We start from the raw sequence: 22,861 nt of genomic DNA, 5'->3' as shown, positions 1-22,861 counted from the left end.
TTGCTTCAAAGCAACTCTGAGGTTGGGCAGCAGTACCTACATGAGTATTTTCTGGCTGTGGACAAAAGCTACTTATTTCTGATGCAGAACAAGCCATTATCAAGAACTTGACGGGAATCACCTACCTCCCCACTCTCATCTGATCCAGGCGATACAGTGCCCCAGACTTCACAGTGTAAGTTGGAGGTAATTTCTAGACATGACACCTACGTGCAAATATAAATTGAAAATTCATCAAAGTTAAGACTCAAGATTAGAGAATTTCAAACTTCAAAAAAGACTTAGCAGTCATTTAGTTCAACCCCATCATTTTATTAAAAGACATATCCAGAATGATTGTAAAATTTGCCCAAAGTCACACAGGTGGGCTAGACCAGATGCCAGGTCAAACATTTCCTTCCACTGTTCGTGTTTCCCTAAAGACTAGAGCACTTGCCTTAACAACCCACTCTTACTTATCCACACTTACGATAAGAACAGTTTGATGCCAGGTGTATATAAAATAATGTCATTAGGTTCATCTCGAAAGAAGAACAATGCTGTAGTTGTTTTAATCGGCTGTACAGCACTTCCTCCCTGCCACTTCCCCCCAAGAAAAAAACAAAATCTCAGTTAGTGAGAGCAAACTGCGACTCAATCTTTAACCTTAAGGCACTCCTGAAAACCTTTCTTTTTATTTTGAAGTAAAACAAAAATAGAATCATCATAACCTTTAGCATGGATAATGGTGGAAACATTCCAAAACATTTATATTGAATTTTTTCATAGTCTTAGGATATAAAAATCACCTAATATGTGTTTACCTAAGTAAATAAACCATATACCATTTTATGGTTATTTTAAATGTTTATAAACTATTAACTTTTGAAACTTGTTAACATCAATTTTGTACTGAATGTGTTGTGTTAAATTAAAGCAAAATTCTTACGGTCTAAAGCGCCCTCTAGCGTTCCTATGTAAAAACTTCTTTTCAGATAAAGAGTCATCCTTTCTTATAATGGCTAGGGTCCCTTTATGCCCCTGACAGTCCAGGTATGGGCCTATTGTCCAGCCATCCTGTTTGGTTTAACATTTGCCTTGACATTTTCACTTTAATGAAGAATTACTATTAATAGTCGCATTAAAAGACACTGGGCCCTGGCTGGTGTGGCTCAGTGGACTGAGCGGCAGCCTGCGAACCAAAGGATTGCTGGTTTGATCCCGTCAGGGCACATGCCATGGTTGCATATGAAAGAGAAACATCGATGAGAGAGAAAGTCATCAACTGGTTGTCTCCTGCACATGCCCCAACCAGGGATCAAATTCACAACCTAGATTTGTGCCTTGACCCAGAATTGAACCAAAAACATTCTGGTGTGTGTGACAATGCTCCAAGCAATTGAGCCACCCAGCCAGGAGTAAGATGTCTACCATTAAAATTAAGATATGGATGAATGGGAGTGGGAAGGGACACAAGCATCCAAAAAAATTTAATTAATTAAAATAAAATTAAGATATGAAGCAGAAATTTAATTGGAATTGGTTAAAGTGTAAATGAAAGTCATAATTTCACTCAAAGAAGTTATATTATATAACAATTAAAAGAGAAGTTGTATCTGTCACCCCAAATTTTAAAATTTTAAATATGCCAAATATTAAACTACACAATTTTTATATACAGGCTGATGTTGAATTTTAAAAAATTAAAATTAAAAACACACACACACTTCAGTAGGGCCACACTGGACTTCTCTCTTCGCTGCGCATCACTAATTGGAACTACTTAGTAAATCAATGTGTCCTATCAGTGGCACTGAACTTTTTGTAGATGAGTCCTCTAGATTTGGGTTGCATTTGTTCAGCAGCAGTTAGAAATTTTAATCAAAAATTCAAGGAGCACCAGAAACCTTCAGCCTTTGAAGCTTTTGGAGAATTACAATTATTGAAAATCAAAACTTACAAAAAGAAAGACCTGAAACACCCCGACTATAACAAGGAGTGGATAAATTAAATAATGAACACTCAAGTCTTGCCCAACATTTAGTACTGAAATTCTGTAAGTGCTGTTTAGAATATACAAATATGCTGTTTCTCTCTCACTTTTGGAGAGAAATGTTAGGAGCATTTTTGATTTTGTAGAATCCCAGTCGGGGAAACATCAAAAGAATCACATCTGGAGATAATTTATCTGATGAATTTTGTCCTCTAGAAATGTTTGTCAAGAAAAGATACTCTGAATGTAGGCAAAAAAAGAAAAACAGTATCAAGAATTATTTTTTAGCTGATTACTTACATATTTTAATACAAAAAATATTATAATTGAAAATGTTTTCTATTTAGCAGAATTCACTCAGTTTTCACTCAGTTCTTGTTGAGAAATTACTTTTCTCAAGTAAAAATATTATGGTTTACAGAAGAGAGTTAATTTAGGGTGTCAATTTCAACTTTATTAACAAAGAACAACTTCTAAAACAACTGTAGATATCATGAAAATTAAAAATAATATCCACATTAGGAAAAAAAGGCATTCTGCATAAAAATGACGGTGATGTAGTACTAGAGCCAGATATGACTAAAAAGCTGATTATGTAAATACTTAACAAAAATAATCATACTTAATTTTAATATTCAAATAAGACAATATAAAGTTTTCATTTTTTTATTTTGCTTTAATGTACATGAATTTTTAAAAGACTATCATTTCAAAAATGTTTAAATACAAATATCCTATAGACCTATCCATATAATAACATTAATTTTTCAGCATATCTACAGTTAAGATATATCAGCAAATATACAAATGTTTCAATTATATACCATATCAATTATATAATATGTATCATCTCAGTACCTTCTTTACTTTTTAAAAGTGCAACTGGTTTGGACAAACAACTACCATTTACCAAGAGTTTATTATCAGTTAGGCACTGTGCTCGAATTGCTTTATCAATTTAATCTTGATAAGTACACTGAAAGGTAGGAATTATTATCTTCATTTTATTTGATGACAGTAAGTAGCAGAGTAGAGATTTGCATCCAGTCACCATGTTCTGCTGCCTCTCTCCCTACATTATAGGACACACTACTGACCTACCACAGACAGAATGTGCTTCTAGCTAATGACCATGAATTTGGTTGCATCATGACGTCTGACCCTATCACCCACTTGGCCAAGGATAGCAGGCACATTTAGGGGCCAGACAACAGCTGCAAACCCAAGGAATTACCTGCCCTTAAAAGAACCTAGGAGTAAACTTCTTCCAGTTGATTTTTCTTGGGACTCTCTGTGCTTCCTGAACTTTTATGTCTATTTCCTTTACCAGGTAAGGGAGAGGCCTACATCAAGGCACATCATAATTAAAATGCCAAGGTTAAGGACAGAGAGAATCTTAAAAGTAGCAAGAAAAGCAGCTGGTTACCTACAAGGGAGCCCCCATAAGACTACCAGCTGATTTCTCAGCTGATAGAAAATTTCTATTTTCTCAGCAAATAGAAAGTTTGCAGGCCAGAAGGAATTGGCAAGAAATATTCCAAGTGATGATAAGCAAGGACCTACAACCAACATTACTTCACCCAGCAAACCTATTTAGTATTAAAAGATAGATAAAAAGCTTCCCAGAGAAGAAAAAGCTAAAGGAGTTCATCACCACCAAACCAGTATTATATAAAATGTTATAGGGTCTTCTTTAAGAAAAAGAAGGAAAAAAATTAAAAATGTGAACAATAAAATGGCAATAAATACCTATCAACAATGAATCTAAAAAACAAAATAAATAAACACAAACAGAAACAGACTCATAGATACAGAGAATACTGTGATGGTTGCCAGATGAGAGGGGATTGGTGGGATGAGGGAAAAAGGTGAAGCAATTAAGAAGTACAAATTGTAGTTACAGAACAGTCATGGAGATATAAAGTACAGCATACGGGATATAGTCAGTAATATTGGTGTAGATGGTATGAGATTTATCAGGATGATCACTTAGTAAGTTATATAATGTTTAATCACTGGAATGTACACCTGAACCTAATATAATATGTCAACTATAATTGAAAAATAAAATATGAATTTAAAAGAAAGAACCTAGGAAAGTTGTACTTCACCCATGTCTTTCAAGTCAGGGTTAACTTTTGCCTGTGCAGTCTCCAGTTCTGAAAAATCCTTTATTTTTCACCCAATGGCATCCTATACACCAGGGTGATCCACAGTGGAGCACTCTTACATAAACGTGAATTAAATGGCACAATAATGTGCCACAATGACTTGGAGTCAACAACAGATTGAATACATAATGGTGGTCCCATAGGACTATATTGAGCTAAAGAAATTCCTGTCACCTAATGACATTGTAACCGTGTAACATCATAGCGTTACCAGTTTACAGATAAATTTATAACAAAAAAAGAAAACAAACCAAGCAAACCACCGGGGACACATGTCTGAAAGGAGTGACACCTACTCAAGAAGAGCCACAGGTGGGTCCTTCAGGAGGTGTCCCAGAAGAAGGCATTGTCATCACAGGAGGTGACAGCTCCATGTGTGTTACTGTCCTGAAGACCTCCCAGTGGGACGAGACGTGGAGGCAGAAGGCAGTGACGCTGGCCATCCTCACCCTGTTAGCCCCAGGCTAACACGTGTGTTTGTGCCTTGGCTTTTTAACAATAAAATTCTTTAAAATGTCATTTAAAAAACAGATGAAAGCTTATAGACTAAAGATACAAAGAAAATATTTTTGTACAGCTGTAAAATGTGTTTGTGATTTATGCTATTATTACAAGAGTCAACATTTTTTTTAACTAAAAACTTCACTAAGTAGAAAAGTTGTAATAAGCCAAAGTTAATTTACTATTGAAGAAAAATATTTCTTTTACAGATTTACTGTCACCTAAGTGTACAACATGTACAAAGTCCACAGCAGTGCATGGTAGTGTCCGAGGCCTTCACTCACTCACTGCTGCCCCACTGACTCTCCCAGAGCAACTTCCAGTCCTGCAGACTTTATGCACAGTCAGTGCCCTATGCCGGCGTACCGTTTTGATTTTTTAGACCACGTTTTTAGTATACCTTTTCTATGTTTAGATACACAAATAGTTTTCACTGTTACAACTGCCTGCAGTACTCAGTGCAGGAGCATGCTGTATAGATTTGTGGCCTGGGTGCACCAGGCTGTACCACACAGCCTGTGTGCCTGGTGGGCTATACCATCCCATCCAGGTTTGTGTGAGAGCATTCTATCGCGTTCAAGTGATGACAAGATCGTCTAACGATGCATTTTTAAAAAACGTATCCCATTGTTAAGTGGCATGTGACTGTATTTGACCTCAGACCTCACTTTCACCAAAACTACAAGTTCTTTATAAGGCCCTTGCTATCCTATAATATAGATGATGGTATGAAAAGGAATAATAAAAGTATAATTATAAGCTGAGCCACTAAACTTAGCACTTGGTCTTCTTTTGCTGTCTTTTTCTTTAATCCTCACCCAAGGACATGCTCACTGATTTTAGAGAGAGGGGAAGGGAGAAAGAGAGAGAGTGAAAGAAACATAGATGTGAGAGAGAAACATCCATCAGCTGCCCCTCGCAGCACTCCAACTGGGGAGTGAACCCACAGCTAGGCATGAGCCCTGATTAGGGATCAAACCCGCAACCCTTCGGTTTATGAGACAACAATCCAACCAACTCAGCCACACCAGTCAGGGCATATTCTGCAGTCTTTAAATGTCGCTGCCGAGATGAAAAACTCTTTAAAATATGATCGTGTTTCACCTAGATACTTATTTTTCTGATGCTTAATGTATTTTAATTGTTTCAATTATGTTTTCAATGTATAACATTTTCCCTTTAAAACAATAAAGGACATTGTTTAGTAGACAATTAACAATATGTACTACCAGAGAATGAAACTCAACGGGCATGCCTCCAAGATATTGCAGGTCCTGTTCCAAACCAGCACAATAAAGCAAGTATCACAATAAAGCAAGTGGTAATCTTTTGCCAATACAGGGTCTTACCTTCAACTTGTAAAAAACCCAACATCATAAGCACAACGAAATGAGGTATGAATGTCTGTATAAAGTACAGTAGTTCTCCCTTATCTGAAGTTTTGCTTTCCTTGGTTTCAGTTATCCAAAGTCAACCGCAGTCTAAAAAAATATTAAATTTCCCCAACCATGGACATTGTTCACTCCTGACAGTCAATCATCAACACCATAGTGCTCAATGATCCAAGACTGCTCAAAGCAGTGGCCCTCCTTCTGATGTATCATCAGGTCAGCAGCAGGCTGACACCACCTCACAATGCCCATGTCAGTCACCTCACTTCATCTCATCATAAAGGCATTTATTTTATCATCTCACGTCACATGAGGAAGGGTGAGTACAGTACCGTAAGATATTTTAAGAGACAGAGACCTCACTCACATAATTTATTACAATATATTTGCCTTATTTTTTTAAAAGACTTTGTTTCTTTTTTTGGAGAGTGAAAGGGAAGGAGAAAGGGGGAGAGAAACATCAATGTGCAAGAGATACTTTGATTGTTTGCTTCTCATACACCCTGAGGCATGTGCCCTGACCAGGAATCGAACCAGCAGTTTTTCACCTTACAGGACAATGCCCAACCCACTGAACCACATCAGTCAGGGCTGTTTTATTATTAGTTGTTTTTAATCTCTTACTGTGCCCAATTTATAAATTAAACTTTATCATAGGTACGTATGTATAGGAAAAACAGCGTATAGAGAGTTCAGTACTACTTGTGGTTTCAGACCTCTGTTGGGAGTCTTGGAACAAATCCCCTGTGAATAAAGAGAGGACTGCTGCTCCTATTAAGGGGATTAAACTAATAAAAACCAATGACTTTTTTTAACTACCAACAATAATAGATTAAAATGCTGTTTAAAGGCAAGAGGCTTAATTTAAGTTAGGTATTCCCCAAAGGGATATGGTTTGATGTGAGACAAAGATTTGATTGCAAACAGTTTACTAGCATCGTTCAGGTATTGCTGGTATGGGAGCAGCAGGAAAGGCAGGACAGCTAACAAAGGCTGGGTTGGCGTGTCATCACCGGAACTTATCACCACAGGCCTCACAATCACCCCACCCACAGAGGGATAGATTTGGAGTAATTTCACCTTAACCTCCACCAGCCAGTGACTGAGTACTAGGGGATGGTCTTCATTCCTCAGAATTTCCATAGAACCAAAGTTGGGAGTGTGAAGCCAATGGGCAGGGCACTGACAGTATAAATATATTATTATGTTCTTATATAAAGTAATTATTCAAATAACATGCTAATTGCCTGCCCCCTTCCCACATCAAAACAAATAGTCCAAATCTAGCAGTGAAGGTTTAAGTAATAATAGCCAAGAAAAATAGTTCTAAGTTTAGACATCCCTTTCCAAATAAAAAATTCCTAGAACATCAAATTATATGAAAATAACAGAAATAAAGATGTAACTTAAACTTATATTAGCCTTTGGGTTGCAGAATATTTTGAGAAAAAATCTATGAAATTGACTGTACTAAAATATAACAAGGATTTCTCAGCCAAATCAGATCCCAGCACAGGGCCAACAATGGTTTATTGATTAAGCTGGAGCTGAATATAAACAACTAGAAACACAATGCAGCTGTACATATGAATGCTTCAAAGAAGGGAAGAATTTGCCCATGGCCCCCTAATCGATCCAATTTTCCTAAGGAAAAAATTGTAGTTTTGATAGGGGAATGAGAGAGTTATAGATTTTAGCCTTAGGTGATGGTCTTAAGTTATTAATGCATGTGGAAAGCTATTATTCAAGGAACTAAAATATATGACCATGTGACTCCAGGAGGTCAACAAGCAATTAATTCAACCTTTGTGCCCCAAGGGTCTGCAAGCCACGGAGATTGTATCTGAGTCATACGGTTGATCAACAGATAAAGTACAATTGATCTTTTTTCCAAATTTCTTACTTGCCCTTCTATCCAATTAACCTTTCTCCAAAACTCTTACCCACCCTTTCTTGTCATTATAAAAAGGTCAGCTTGAAATGAAATGTTAAGATGGTTTTTGAGGGTACCTAAACCACCATCTTCTCAGATCACCAGCCCTTTGAATAGAGCTCCCCCTAAAGATTCAATCCTTGTCTCTATTTATTGGTTCTGGTAGTGACTGGAAGCACAAATGCAGACTTTTCTAGTTTCAGTTTCTATTTGTTTTTCCATTGGTTGTTTGGTGATTTAAATATCGGTTGGAGAACAGCACTGTGTGTGTGTGTGTGTGTAGTGCACATGGCACTGCTGCCATTTCTCACTTCTGAAATCTAACACCCTACCCCTCTTTTCTCTCTGTCCAAAAATGTCTTAATATACCCAATGCTGCCTCGCTGTATTTGGAATTTTCGTGCTTATACAAATTCCCCATGTGCATATATTAAAACTTGATTTCCCCCTGTTAATCTGTCTCTGTTAATTAGATTATTAGCTCAGCAAAAAGAACTTAGAAGTTGGGGGGGGGAAGTATTCATATATTTTTAGCCCCCATAGTGTGGTGAGCCAGCCAGGAAAATTCACTGGCTGAGACACTGTTGGCTCCCAGGACTGCTGCAGCTAGGAGATCACAGACATGTGACCACAGCTGGCAGAGGTGGTAAGGATTTTACACTGTCAGCCTCTCTGACCTCCTGTCTGCAGGGTTTGGTGGAAGTTGGAAGTGGTGAGTCCTTCTCTCTCTTCTAAATTTAGATTGGCAGGATAAAATGTTTGTGAAACTAGTTTCTCATGTGACTGGTGAAAGCTTGTTTGGAGTCCTCTTGTATTGTTCCCAGTCCATCCAGAGGTAGACTATTATCTCAACCAGTTGGATGATGCATATTATTTGTTTTGAAAACATAGTGACTTTACTTGAGTCTCCAAAGCACTGGCCATCTGAGGGTCCCCAAGTTCAGGTACATGATCATTCCAAGAACTGCTCAAAGGAAAGTAGTTTTCTCTAAACAGTGGATGGCAAGCTTATAATCTGTTGAAGAGTGTTTCACCCAGTTTTCATCTTTGTATATTACTCACCAATTTTATATCTATCCCCCCATCCAAAAAAAATGACAAGCATTCCACGGTCACATCCTGGGTGGATATTAAAGACTATTGGAAATAGCATATGCAGCTGTTAGCTTCTACAAATACACAATCAAAGGCATTTAAATGCCCAGTCAGCAATGCTGGCAGTAAAAGACAAGAATAACAGTTACTTTTTTTTTAATCGAAGATAAACGCCAGATTATGCCTGAAAGAGGCAGGATCAGACTAACTCCTAGGTGGAGAAAATAGCACCAATGTTAATGGGAGGGAAAGGTTTCTGAGGAGGATGTACAGATTCAACTAACTGATAGCCTTTTAAAAGGAAAATACCTTGGCTTTGTTAAATTTGGGGGGGGCAGGGATATTGACCTCAATTGCTTTTTAAAATTAAGAACAAGATTTTATGGATAAAGAAGTAGTGCATATATACAATAGGATATAACTCAGCCATAAAAAATAATTCAATCATGCCATCTGCAATGACATGGATGGACCTAGAGGGTACTGTCAGATGGAAAAAAAAACGACAAATTATTTTACTTGTCTGTGAAATCTAAAAAACAAAATAAATGAACTCATAGATACAGAGGACATTTTGACAGTTGTCAGAGGGGAGGGCGTTTGAGCAGCTGGGTACCAAAGCGAAAGGAATTAAGAAGTACAAATTGGTAGTTATAGAATAGTTAAGTGAATGTAAAGTACAGGATAGGGAATATAATTAATGATATGTTTTAAAAATATTTTATTATTTATTTTCAGAGAGAGGGAGAAAGAGGGAGAGAAGCATCAATATGTGAGAGAAACATCCATTGGTTGCCTCTCGCACATCCCCAACCAAGGAGCTGGCCCACAACCCAGGCAGTTTCCTGACTGGGAATTGAACTGGAGACCTTTTGCTTCGTGGGACAATGCCCAACCCACAAAGCCACACTAGTCAGGGCACAATAAATATTTTAAGCCAATAAAATCTTCAAAATAAAAAATAAAATTAAGAAAAAGATTTTTAAGTATATACAACAAAATGTTAGCTCTGGCTTTCTCTGGATGATGGAATTTCAGTGATATTTCATTTCCTTTCTACATACTTAAGTATTACTTAATTTTTTGACATGGATATATACTTTCATAATCAAAGAAAACTATATAAGACTTTGAAAAACTGAGGAAAAGAGAAAACTGCAAAAAGAAAAGAGGGAAAGAAGAAAACGAATGTGAACTCATTCCTTCATTTAATTATTTGACAAGTCTTTAGTCAGACACGATGCTAAGGCACAATTATAGCTTGTGGTTGTTGTTATGGAAACAAATAAAGGGCTTAAACAAGGGACAGACAGCACTGTGCATAGAGTGGTCACAGAAAGCCTGTCTGAAGAAATACTTAAACTAAGCTGGCAAAGAATCAAAGCCAACCCTGTGGAAAGGGTGAGGAAACAGCAGGTGCTAAGGTGCTAAGGCCCTGGTGCAGGGAATCTTGGCGACTTCAAGCTGACTCCTGGGGCTAGAATTCAGAAAGAGGCATGCTGGGATGTAGGTGGGAAGAGGGGAGGGAAGGGGGTGGTTACAGAGATAAGCATGTGCCAATTCCAAAGCCCAAATAAGGAACTTGTATTTTAATCTCAATACAATGGAAGCCCTTGAAGAACTTAAAGCTGGGAAGAGTTCATGTGATTTACATTTCAAGTTAATCACTCTCATTGCCCAGTAGATTAAATGGAAAAGAAAAGCTGGGTTTTATTCTAGTAATAGTACTACTTCTGCCGCCAATCCCCCATCCCTGCAGCCTTAGATCCTACCCACCTGGCAATACTACCCCACAAAAGTCATTAGAAGTTTTTAGCTGTTCACTCTGCTCTGAGACAACCCTGCAACCTTCACTGCAAACCCATTCATTAATCCCTCCAAACCAATGCCTCACTTTCCAGAGGTCCTGCTCCTGTTGTACAGCTTCTATCTGCAGCCCTCTGAGGGATAAACCCAATCCTCATAACTACCATCTCCTTTATTCCTCTACTTACCTGCTACTTCAAACTCATGATGCCTTGTGTGTTCCTGTTCCTAGGTGTCACCATGTTTTCTCTGCAAATTATTCTATTTCATGAAATTGTCAAATGCCTGCAATTCAAAAGGACTTTAGAGACAAAGCGTTCGACCTGCAGGTTTTCATGACAAAGTAAACAGGTCTGGCGTGATTAAAATGTCTCAAAGGTTAGAATTCCTGATTTCCCATTTAGAGTTCTTTGCATGACTTCATTTTTTTAATTTATTTTATTGTTGTTCTATTACAGTTCCAATTTTTCCCCAGCTGCTCTCTACTGCCCCGCCACCTCAGCTCCATTCCCACAGTAAATCCCCAGCCTGTTGTCCACGTCCATGGCTCATTTGTTGTGTTTTTTTTTAAGATTTTATTTAGTAATTTTTAGAGAGAGGAGAAAGAGAGGGAGAAAAACATTGATCAGTTGCCTCTCACATGCCCCCAACTGGGGACCTGGCCTACAACCCAGGCATGTGCCCTGAAGGGGAATCAAACCAGCAATCTTTCAATTCACAGGCCAGCGCTCAGTCTACTGAGTCACACAGCCGTGTCTCCATGGGTCATTTATACATGTTCCTTTACTGAACCCTTCCTGTTCTTTCCCCCTTCTCCCCCTTCCCCCTCCCCCAGGTCACTGTCAGTCTGTTCCTTGTTCCACGCCTCTGGTTCTATTTTGCTCTTTTTTTTTTGTTCATTAGCTTCCTCTTATAGGTGATATCATATGGTATTTGTCTTTCGTCCCCTACTTTATTGCACTTAGCATAATATTCTCCAGTTCTATACATGTTGTCACAAAAGGCAGGAGTTCCTTCTTTCTTTCTACAGCATAGTATTCCATTGTGTAAGTGTACCACAGTTTTTTGATCCACTAATTTACTGATGGGCACTTAGGCTGTCTCTAGCACCTGGCTATGGTAAATAATGCTGTCATGAATGTAGGGGCACATAGGTTCTTTTGAATTGGTGTTCTAGGATTCTTAGAGTATAATCCCAGCAGTGGAACCTCTGCATCAAAAAAACAGTTCCATTTGTAGTTTTTAAATGAAATTCCATACTGTTTTCCACAGTGGCTGCACCAATCTATATTCCTACCAACTGTGCACTAGGGTCCCCTTTTCTCCACATCCCCCCAAGCACTTGTTGTTTGTTGATTTATTTATGATGGCAATTCTGACTGGTGTGAGGTGGTATCTCTCTGATGACTAGTGATGCTGAGCATCTTTTCATGACTATGGGCCCTCTGTATATCTTCCTTGGTAAAGTGTCTGTTCAGGTCCTTTGCCCATTTTTTTAATTGGATTGTTTGTCTACCTGGTGTTGAGTCATATGAGTTCTTCATATATTTTAGAGATCAAACCCTTATCTGAGGTATCACTGTCAAATGTTTCCCCATAGAGTTGGTTTCCTTTTCATTTTGATGTTTCCTTTAGCTATACAGAAGCTTTTTAGTTTGATGTAGTCTTATTTGTTTATTCTTTCCTTTATTTCTCTTGCCCTACGAGATATATTGGTGATAATATTGCTACGTGGGATATCTGAAATTTTACTGTGTTTTCCTCTAGGACTTTTATGGTGTAAAGGCTTGTATTTGTCTTTTATTCATCTTGAGTTTATTCTGGTGTATGGTATAAGTTGGTGGTCTAGTTTCATTTTTTGCATGTACCTGTCTGTCCAGATCTCCCAATACCACGTACCTCTTCATTTTTACTCCATTCTATGCTCCTACCCCCTTTGTCAAATATTAATTGACCAAAGAGACATGGGTTTATTTCTGGGCTATTTTGTTCCATTGATCTATATGTCTACTCTTATGCCAGTACCAGACTGTTTTAATGACAGTGGTCTTGTAATATAGTTTGTTATCAGGTATTATGATCCCTCCTAATTTGTTCTTCTTTCTCAAGATTGCTGAGGCTATTTCTTGCATGATTTTAAACCAATTTTCTTAAAGATCAATTACAAAGTGCTTCATGTTTTACTGACTGCTTCTAACACCATCTCGTAGAATGAATCATTGCAGCCTTCAAGTAACAGATATAAATGAAGCTGAGAAAAACAGATGGCTGAGATAGTGGCTAAGCCAGGCTTGGACACAGTCCTTCAGGCTCAAAGTAAAGTGGGCATAAACTATAAAAATGTCCCTATAGTCAGATGTAGATAGTCCAGGAGCATCAAAGTTAGAGGTTTCCTATTTCTGCTCATTATTATTCATTAATTGTGCCTTTGTATGATACCTGTGTGTTAGTTTTATGTTCCTGCTGAAGATCAGATTCTTTACTGAGATTAAGGAGGGACTAAATCTAATACTGGGGACTTATTAGAATGCAGGTGAGGGCTTCTGGGAAAAAGAAAAATTTTAAAGGCAAGGAAGGAAGAAAGAGAGGGAGGGAGGTAGGGAGGGAGGGAGAGAGGGAGGGAGGGAGGGAGGAAAAAAGAAATGCAAACTTTTCCAACTTTATGATTTGACCTAGGGCTGGATGTGAATGCATACCCAATACCATATGGCAAATGCCACTGTCAGAATATACAATCTAAAACTGGTTTTTTTTTAAATTTTAAGTAAAAGTTAACACAGCACAATGCAATACAGTATAAGAATGGTTTCATGGAGTTCATTTTTAAAATATTTGTATTTATGTTTTTTGCGTGGGAGAATGAGGCACCAAAAGTCATACTCAAAAACTGAGTGTGTCTTTGCCATCGATTTACGTAGCAGAGGTTCATGGTAGAAATTATAATAACTTCACAAACCAATAGCATACAAGAGAGTGTCTCTTGCTAAGCCAAATAAAGAAATAACACACTCCAGAGACTTCTGGCCAAGATGGAAGCATAGGTAGATACACTTTGCTTTTTCCCAAAACCAAAAGAAAGACAACCACAAATTTAAAAACAAAAAATAACCAGAACTACCACAAAATCGAACTGTATGGAAGTCTGAAAACCAAGGTGTTAAAGAAGAAACATTCATCCAGACCAGGAGGAGGAGCAGAGAGAACATGTGGCAAGATAGCGATTGTAGGACCGGGTAGGTGAGGTAGCAGCTGGTGGACCAGGCAATCCCACATTTGCATGCAGATAAACTGGGAGAACAACTGGAGAGCGAGATAGACTGCACAACCCAGGGTTCCAGCACAGGGAAATAAAGCCTCAAAACCTCTGGCTATAAAAACCTGTGGGAATTGAGGTGGCAGGAGAAACTTTCAGCCTCATAGGAGAGTTCATTGGAGAGACCAACAGCGTCCTAGAATGTACATAAGCCCACATACCCGAGAATCAGCACCAGAAGGGCCCAGTTTTTTTGTGGGTAGCAGGGGAGTGACTGAAAGCCAGCTCAGAGCCAAGCAAGCTGCACTGCTCCCTTTTGGACCCCTCCCACACACACAGTGCCGCAACGCAGGGACCTGGGTTGTCCCACCCTGGCAAATACCAAAGGCTCTGCCCCTTACTATGTAACAGGTACTCTGAGACAAAAAAATATATATAGAAGGCAGCTATGCACACCACTATACCATCAACGTCATATGAGACAAAAAAAAAAAATGACCCAAATGAAAGAGCAGATCAAAGCTCCAAAAACAGAACTAAGTGATGAAGAGATAGCCAACCTATCAGATGCACAGTTCAAAACACTGACAATCAGGATGCTCACAGAAATGGTCGAGTATGGTCCTAAAATAGAGGAAGATGTGAAGGCTGAGCAAAGTGAAATAAAGCAAAATATACAGGGAACAGTGAAGGGAAGGGAACCAACAAATCAACAATTTGGACCAGAAAAAATAAATAAACATTCAACCAGAACAGAAGAAATGAAGAATGAAAAAAGAAGAATTCAAAAATATGAGGAGAGGCTTAGGAAATTCCGGGATAACTTTAAACATTCCAACATCTGAATCATAGGGGTGCCAGAAGGAGAAGACAAAGAGCAAGAAAGAAAAAACTTATTTGAACAAATAATGAAGGAGAACTTCCCCAATCTGGCAAAGGAAATAGACTTTCAGGAAGTCCAGGACACTCTGAGAGTCCCAAACAAGTTGGACCCAAGAAAGCACACAGCAATGCACATCATAATTACATTACCCAAAATTAAAGATAAGGAGAGAATCTTAAAAGCAGCAAGAAAAAAGAAGACAGTTATCTCAAGGAGTTTCCATAAAAGTCTCAGCTGATTTCTCAAAAGAAACTTTGCAGGCAAGAAGGGTCTGGAAAGAGGTATTCAAGTTCATGAAGGCAAGGACCTACAGACAAGATTGCTCTATCCAGCAAAGCTATCATTTAGAATGAAAAGGCAAATAAAGTGCTTCTCAAATAAGGTCAAGCTAAAGGAGTTCATCATCACCAAGCCCTTAATTATATGAAATGTTCAAGGGACTTATCTAGGAAAAGAATGATCAAAACTACGAACAGTAAAATGACAACAAATTCACAATTATCACAACTGAACCTAAAACAAAAACAAACTAAGCAAACAAGTAGAACAGGAACAGAACCACAGAAATGGAGATCACATGGAGGGTTATCACCAGGGAGGGGGAAGAAATGGAGAAAGGGAACAGCAAATAAAAAGCATAAATAGTAAGTATGAAATAGACAGGGGGAGTTAGGAATATTATAGGAAATGGAAAAGCCAAATAACTTACACGTATGACCTATGAACATGATGAACTAAGGAAGGGGATGCTGGTGGGAGGAAGGGTACAGGGCAAGGGGAATAAAGGGGAGAAAAAAATAGAACAACTGTAATAGCATAATCAATAAAATATATTTTAAAAGATAACATACTCCAAATAAATGACATGTTAATCACACTATCATTTCAGGCCAGAGGAGATGAGAGAAATAAAGTCCAAATGTAATACCTTTTACACAAGCAGGTACTCAGGAGAAATCGATCATTACAAAGAGCTGATTTCCAACTGCCATGGCAAATGTAAAAGTCTGTTGCTAGAGCATGTTGCTAGGGAACACAGACTCTAACATTGGTAGGAGGTCTGATCTCTTTCACAGGGCCACTGTGTGGTTTGTCACCACTATCTACAAGGACTGTCTTGCCAACACAGGAGCAAATGCTCCAAGGGTATCCAGAAAGTTTTTAGATTAGCAGAGTCACCTTACCCAAACCAAAACTTTCCAATAGTCCTCAAATTCTCAATATCCCCCTGCCATAGCTGCTTCTCCACATGTTCTCTATCAATAAGCTGCTGACTGCTTATCAACAACAGCAGAGGTAGAATGATAACATCCTTACTTCATTCTTAAATCAAAGCAATTTCTTCTTTTTCCTAAATAAGTGAATTAACCATTTAAGTCATAAACAAGTGGGTTTGAAACAATATTAAACCAATACAGAGAACTATATACCAGTGGATTATTTATACTACTTTTTCTAGCACATTTGAGGTTTAGAGTTTCAAATCCAATGTCAAAAAAATTCTAAGTGACAAAAAATATGTCCTTGGTTGCTTTACTGGATATGGAAGAGATTACTGCTTCAGAATAAATACATTTTGGAATGCATTGCACCCTCATGCTACGAGTTCTATTCTTGTTCTGAAAGTGGAAAGGGGTGAGAGGCCCCGCATAACTGACCCTTAGCAGCAGCAGCTGATACAAGCTGGGCACCCAACACTACCCAGGGAAAAATGGCATGCTCTTGCCCTCAGAGCTCAAAAGAGACAAGTTAACAGAACATTTATGCAACAATTAGTGCCTCCATGATCCTTAATTTGCTTTTAATTTGATGTGCTAAAGATTTTTTTCTAAATGTCAAATCCATTCTTGTTAACATCCCCTTAGGATATGAAAGTACAGTTACTTAAGTGTGTTGTGAAATCTCTCAAGTGCAAATGAAAAAAATCTGCACTTACCTCAAATGTCAAGTATGTAAGAATATAGCTTTTGTGAACAGTTGCTGAGCTAAGAGGAATCTTATGGGGCTTTTACATGAGAGCACAGAGTGATGTAATTATTAGGATTTTCTTAATATATTATCCACTAGACTTGGAGAAATGGCTATGATAACGAATCAAGCAAACAACACTACTTGTTTTTGCTTTGCTTTGCTTTGTCCAGGACACAACTGTATTTAAGCACAAACACCTGGAAGCAGCCCGGGCTGGTTGACTCAGTTGCTTGGAGCATCATCTTGTGTACCAAAAGGCTGCATGTTCAATCCCTGGCCAGGACACATACCTGGTTGAGGGTTCAATCCCTAGTTGGACAGCGTATGGGAGATGACCGATTGATGGATCAATGTTTCTCTCTCAGGTCGATGTTTCTCTCTTCCTTCCTCTCTCTCTAAAATCGATGGATATATTCTCAGGGGAGGTTTTTAAAAAAAATTTAAAAACCTAGAAGCAGAAACAAGGACAGGAGCGACACACATAACCTAGAAGTCAGGAATTTTTTTCATGGCATGTGGAGGGAAAAGCAATCTCATGGGCACAGTTTTTCAACCTCTGTTTACCACAAGAATGGGCCTGGAACTTCCTTACCTAGAGATGAAGAGCCTGCACAGCCTGTGCAGGATTTACCACCTTGGGTGGGAATATCCTTCCCTGTTTCATCCCTGTGTCAGCACTCCTTTGTTCTGCTGAAGTATGTGTCAATAGCCCTCGGGCACACCCCGGATTTCTGCATTTCAGACTCCAAGAGGAAGGGATTGGGGTCCTTCTGCTGTGTAACGAAAGGAGTGCATATAAAGGCCAATTGCATCCACTGGCCACAGGGAACAGACATCCACTGTTGGAGCTGAATGTGCTCTGTTTCCTTTTTTTTTCTCTTTTTAATTGACTTTATTGGGGTGACATTGGTTAGTAAAATTATATTAAAAGATGAGGAAGGATATCTAAAATAGCAACTGTTCCACTGAAAAGAATCATGTAAAATGCACATTGCTCTCAAACCATTAAAATCTGAACACATTTCAGGACATCCTCTGTGTGACCGCATTCCATTCAGTTCACACTCCTCCCCAATTAAGCCACCCAAGTTGTGACATGTGGAATCTGGCCTAGCTCACTGAGTGCTGTGAGCCCGGTGGCATAGAGGACTCAATAAAATGCCTCACTCTGCATTCCTCTCATACCTACCCAGAGACCCCAAGACTGTGGTTCACAAATATACAGAAAGCTTACAGTGCATTACCTCAGCCTGGGGGGCTTACGCATTCCTCGAAGTTAACTGACATCTGGAGGCCCTGTGTCACCTTCTCTAACACTGCACTCCACCACAAGTAGCCTACGTTTAAGTGTAGGTAAGATGACTGGTTGAAGATGGTAAGATTGTGCTGCTAAGATCACCCTCTTCCAGCTTTTTAAAACACTGAATGATGCTTTTGTACACAGGACTTAAAGCTCTAAAAATTCTTGGAACTGAGTAATGTTTGTATTTGTGTTATTTTCATTTCCTTGGGTCAATGCACAAAACTGTCTTTAAATTTAAGATTCAGATGAAAGCAGAAAAGGTTTTAGGAATGCAAAATAAGCAACAGTACTCAAAATGTCACATGTCTGCTTTCTTAAAAATCAAGTTTTACGTAAAAAGCATTTTGCCTGCCACTGAATTAACACAAGGTGCTGCCAGTTCCAGTTCCATTAGCTTATATTTTTAGGCAGTTTCTGATTCTTAGATGTAGAGTTTACAACCAACAAGAATGGCAACCATTACGGGCAACATTCTCCATCACTAATATAGTTCTAAGATATAAGAATACATGCTACAATACTAACTATATTAAACTGCAATACAAGAAGAATAAGTGAAAATGAACAATTCCAAATATCATCTGCATAAAAGCAAACGATTGAACTGGCTTTCATAAATCACTTCCTTTACTGGTCCATTAGGATAGCAGTGATATTAATATACCTTCAATGGGCATTTCCCAGAAAGAAACTACAGCTCTACGGACAGCTTACTTTCGGCTCTGAGAAAGCAGAAGTCAAAAGCCAGAACAAGAAACCAGTGACACTGCATCCACCATTAAATGGGCACATGGCAATTGATCCTGAAGACTTTGTAACTTGAGCCTCCCATCCCAAATGACTGCAGACAAACCATTCTGAGGATTTGATAGCTGAAGCTTTAAGGGCAGCCACCCTTGCCTGCAGTTTCACCGAAAGGAGAGAGCAATGCAGAGCCTGCCAATACTTTCCCAAGGTTTTTTTTTCTTCCTTTTTATTTAATTTATTGGGGTGACACTGTTTAATAAAATTATGCAGCTTTCGGGTGCACAATTCCACAGCACATCATCAGTAGTACACTGTGTTGTGTTCACCACCTCAAGTCAAGTCTCCTTCCATCACTATGTATCCACCCCGCCGCATGCAGTGAGTTTTTTCTTTTTTTTTTCTTTTTTGCTCAATTCCTCTTTCCCCGGAACTCAGGAAGAATATGGCAAATGTACATAAAGTTGATAAATCTCATGAAAAAGTGTTAAAAATCTCGGCATCCTCATCTCTATAAGAAATTGGAGCCCTGGCTAGTGTAGCTCAGTGGATTGAGTGCGGGCCTGCGAAGCAAAGGGTTGCCAGTTCAATTCCCAGTCAGGGCACATGCCTGGGTTGCGGGCCAGGTCCCCAGTAGGGGACACATGAGAGGCAACCACACACTGATGTTTCCCTCCCACTCTTTCTTCTTCCCGTCCCCTCTCTCTAAAAATAAATAAATAAAATATTTTTAAAAAAGAAAAAGAAATTGGAGAGATTAAAAAAGCAGGTTAAATAGAACACAATTTCACCAGACCCTTGGGAAACTTTTTCAGAATGGCACAGTAAAAAAAAAAAAAAATCTTAAGTACAAGGAAAATACACTTAAATAGCTGATAATCTGGAAAATATTTTTGAATCATGGATAGCACTTACAAACAAAATGGCCCTCTGAAAGTACAATATATTGTGTTTGGGGACAGTTCAAGTTTTAGATGTCTTATGTATCATTTATTCCTTGAACTGTTATATCAAGATATACTTCAATCTGGTTCTTATATTTTAAAATTGTATTTAAGATTCCCAGCCCAAAATAGCTAGCAGTATGTTGCTCTGATTTCCTGGAATTACAGATCGACAAGACTCGAAAGATATTCAAGATGACTTGTTTCAACACCTATTTATAGATGTGTGTCCTGAGACTCAGCATGAAGGTCACACAGTGGCAACATGCAAACTGCAACCCTGACTCTTTGGTTCCCAGTTTAATTTACAGAATCTCAGTTGTGATTTAAAATGACAATAGTTCCAAAAATGTTGAGATTGGTTGCAGCAGTCATTCCAGGCATAGTTTGCTACCATGGGTGGTAAAAAATAACCAAAATGGAGGATAAAGATAATGACAGAAACATTCCCCCCAAAGATACTCTCAGTCTCTCAATAAGCAAAAAATTTCATATCATTCTATTTGCTCTAAATTGTCAAATGTGTTACCTAAATTCTTCTTTTCCCTTTAATGCTACAGCTTAAATTAGAAATATTTTCTTACTTAGAAGAAAATGCCTTATTAATAGGTTCTTAAACTGAGGTTACAGATAAGCCACAACCTCAGGGGCTCAAAACAAAAAGGTTTTTCTTTCTCATGCTATGGCTATTCCGGTTCAGCAGGGGGCGCTGCACTCATTATGGTTCAGGGACACGGGCCAATGGAGTAGCTTCCACAGACCCCCAGACAGTCTAGGGTCGTGGATTAAACATTCTTCCTCAGAAATGACACACAATTCTGCTCAAAAAGTATTGGTTAAAAATGGTCATGTGGTGCCATCCAACTACATGATTGTTAGGAAATACAATATGGAAGGCATTACGGAAAGCCAGAAATGTATGGAGAACAGCGTTACTATATACCCTATATTTCTGAAACATGAAAAACCAGATATTGACCTTCTTGATTGAATATGCAAGTTTAACTACTTAATTTTTATCATAATCAGAAAAAAAGCCAAAAAGAATATCACTAAAAATCAAAAATATTCACCAATAGCTTTTCTTCAATCCCCAGGTAACCAATGACAAGCCACGCCAGATTTCTCACTTGTGTATAACAGGTGACAAAGGATGACTAGTGCTAAGATCCCATCTGCCCTTATAAGACCAACAATCCTAACTTACTGAGTTTCCGAGTATGTACAGGAGGTTTTCTCACTGGTTTCATTAGCAATGATAAAATGCAGATATATTCTCTTGAAAATGCAACATTCAAATATGGAAGTCCTACTCTCAAAAAAAAACATAAAAATGGTGATTACTTGGTTGTTGTTGTTTTTGTGCTTTTTGTTTTATTTTTTCCAAATAGACACAGAAGTACAAAAACTTACCTTGGTCAAGGAATTAATGGCAGGTAGCACATGACCTGTTCCAAAGACTCCCAGGCCAGTATCTAGTACACAGGTGGCAAGCACAAGGCCCACGGGCCAAATCCAGCCCTCCACCTTGTTTTATTCGGCCCAGCACCTTGTTTCTACCCGGCAGCAGCGAGTTCCTTGCCCTAGTTAAGGAGTAGTTACATATGTACAGTCCTAAAATTACATTCAGCCCTTTGAAGGCAACCAAGAGGCTGATGTGGCCCCCAGTAAAAATGAATTTGATGCCCCTGATCTAGTAGTTCCTCCAACTAAAGGAAAAGTCTTCGGTTCATTCTGGAACTGACTATGTTTCCAATGCTTAGATGTACAATCTTTTTGTTTATTTCTCTCTGCTTATATTTGTTCCTTCTCTTACAGGGTTGAGAATTCTACGAGGTAATAATGTAGCATTATACTTTTCCTTAGAGGGATCAGCCCATGACATTTTACCTAAACTAAGGTCATTTTATTTAACCAGTTGAGGAGATATGGGCACTCTGATTTACTCCTGATCATTATATTAAGGGTAATCTTACTTTTAAAAAAATTTGAAAATAAATGTGTTTGACATAATATGGGAAAAACAGTATAAGCTTCTCTTTGAAAAAGGAAAATGTGGAACTAAAAATACGACTCCCTTTGAAGAGTGAATTTGCTTTAATAAAAAGTAGAGATCATAAATCAAGTCACCTGAACCTCAAATACTTTATTTGGATTCTATGTTATGAAATATCTTGATCTGTGCTGTTAAGGAAGATAAATGTGGGGGCAGGGGACTAATGAATGAAAAGAGAGTCCTGCTGAGCTACTGGTCAACTATGCTGGATGGACCCAACTAAGGTTAAAATTAACTGTGCTCTTTTCTCTCCCACAAATGATAAGATTCCTTCTTGGGTTTCTTTTCCCATTGTCCAATGTAAAGAAAAGATACTCTTGCTTCCTGTTGTCTCCAGGAGTCTGATTTACCCATCTGAAAAAGTATGCTTTTACATTTGTATAAATGCCAAAAATAGCGAATCATGTTCCAAAGTTACTGAAAATGACCAGAGTGGGAGATAGTGCCAGGTTATAAATCACTTCAGAAATATATTGATGTAAAATAAACTTTGTGGGTTTAATTTTTAAATTTTATTTATTTACTTTTAGAGCGAGGGGAAGGGAAGGGAAAAGAGAGGGTGAGAAACATGAATGTGCAAGAGAAACATGGATCTGTTGCCTCTCGCTCTCCCCCAACGGGGGACCTGGCCCTCAACCCAAGTATTGGAAAACATGCCCCTGACTGGGAATCGAACCTGCAATCTCTCAGTTTTCAGGCCAGCACTCAGTCTACTGAGCCACACCAGCCAGGGCCTTAGTGGGTCTTAAAAAGTTATTTTCCAGCCTAGAGCTAAGTCTCAGTCCCACAGACGCTGTACAAACTTCAATTCAGTATGGCTGCAGCACTGAACCAAGCA

At 38.5% G+C, this 22,861-nt stretch overlaps 1 long non-coding RNA gene across 1 annotated transcript in view; it reads right to left on the bottom strand.

Moving 5' to 3' along the window:
• Positions 1-134: 134 nt before the first annotated feature.
• Positions 135-22,861, bottom strand: part of LOC128627909 (uncharacterized) — a 41,689-nt gene continuing 18,962 nt past the window's right edge. The window contains exon 3 of the long non-coding RNA XR_008392204.1: positions 135-206. This is a non-coding gene — a long non-coding RNA (uncharacterized LOC128627909). The remainder of the gene's footprint in view (positions 207-22,861) is intronic.

Source organism: Artibeus jamaicensis, unplaced genomic scaffold (assembly GCF_021234435.1).
Source record: "Artibeus jamaicensis isolate MK-2021 breed Jamaican fruit bat unplaced genomic scaffold, CSHL_Jam_final contig_482, whole genome shotgun sequence".
Lineage (NCBI taxonomy): Eukaryota > Metazoa > Chordata > Mammalia > Chiroptera > Phyllostomidae > Artibeus > Artibeus jamaicensis.
This window is presented reverse-complemented; position numbering and strand designations above follow the sequence as displayed.